Raw genomic sequence first — 1,165 nt, forward strand, 5'->3', positions numbered from 1 at the left:
GAGAGTTCCTCGGCAACCTTTCGGTAGGACATGTGTTGTAGCATTGCAAGGGCTTTGAGCTTAAGTGATATCGAGTACACGTGTCGGTGGCCTCCATTGGAATTTGTCGTCGTATCGTCCTCCATAGTGCCGGAGAATTCAATACTGCTGTGATGAGGTGACATGGTTCAAGAGTTCGCGGTTAAATTATTGAATTTGGCACGGATACATAAATTTGTCCAATGAGGGTCATTCATCCTTTTTCTTGCATTTTACTCGATATAAATCTCCATTGTAATGTTGAAACTTCGGTGTGGCTTAAAATCTGTCGTTCACTCTACAATTGCCCCAGGATCATGCACAAGAAGTACTAGTACACAACACTGTAACTACATAGTACTAGTACTGCTTGGTACTAGTAGTTAAGATGGATCGTCAATTGGTTACAGTGAACGACGGAAAAAATGTCCCCAGTCGTAATGACAAGTACTCTTACAACGTGTATATTATGCAACAAAACTTCCTCAATTAGTATTGACTGCATTTTATACTGTTAATTCACTGTGCATTCTGCGTTAGATTTGAAATTGGATTGGGACGTGCCAAATCCAGGACAATTGGTAGAATGTAGATGCATTCATAATACCTACACTACTGTAGTAATGTATTGTCTTCAGAAATTGAAACAATTAACAAAGGGCAAAAAACTGCAATATATTATTCTTGTAAAATATACAATTGTATTGTACTACTGTAACTAGGTAATAATGTGGACATCTGTATTTTAATAACACAGTATCATTATACCTCTTGTTCATTTTCCCACTTTATTGTCTGTTACACAGGTTTATAGTAAAGACGTGTCTTTATATTCTATCTAATTCAGTCAATGGTATAAAAATTGTCATTGGGTATTAACTTATAGACTTCAGTAAAGTTTAAACCACTGATGAGTGACATGGTCGCGGAACAATTAGCGTTGTGATAATACAATTTGGTTCAATTTTGTGGATTTTACCAATTCATTGACACGATTCTTCGCAACTGAATTTTGTGTGATGCTTCTACACTCCCAACAGCCATTTCAGAGTCCTAACATCAAATTTCAATCTTCCCCAACGCGAAAAATGGACCCAAACTCCGTCGTCATCCGCCTTCAACAAGAACTCGACAATGAGCACCTCAA

The sequence above is a fragment of the Aphanomyces invadans genome, assembly GCF_000520115.1.
Source record: "Aphanomyces invadans strain NJM9701 unplaced genomic scaffold supercont1.17, whole genome shotgun sequence".
Classification (NCBI taxonomy): Eukaryota; Oomycota; class Saprolegniomycetes; order Saprolegniales; family Verrucalvaceae; genus Aphanomyces; species Aphanomyces invadans.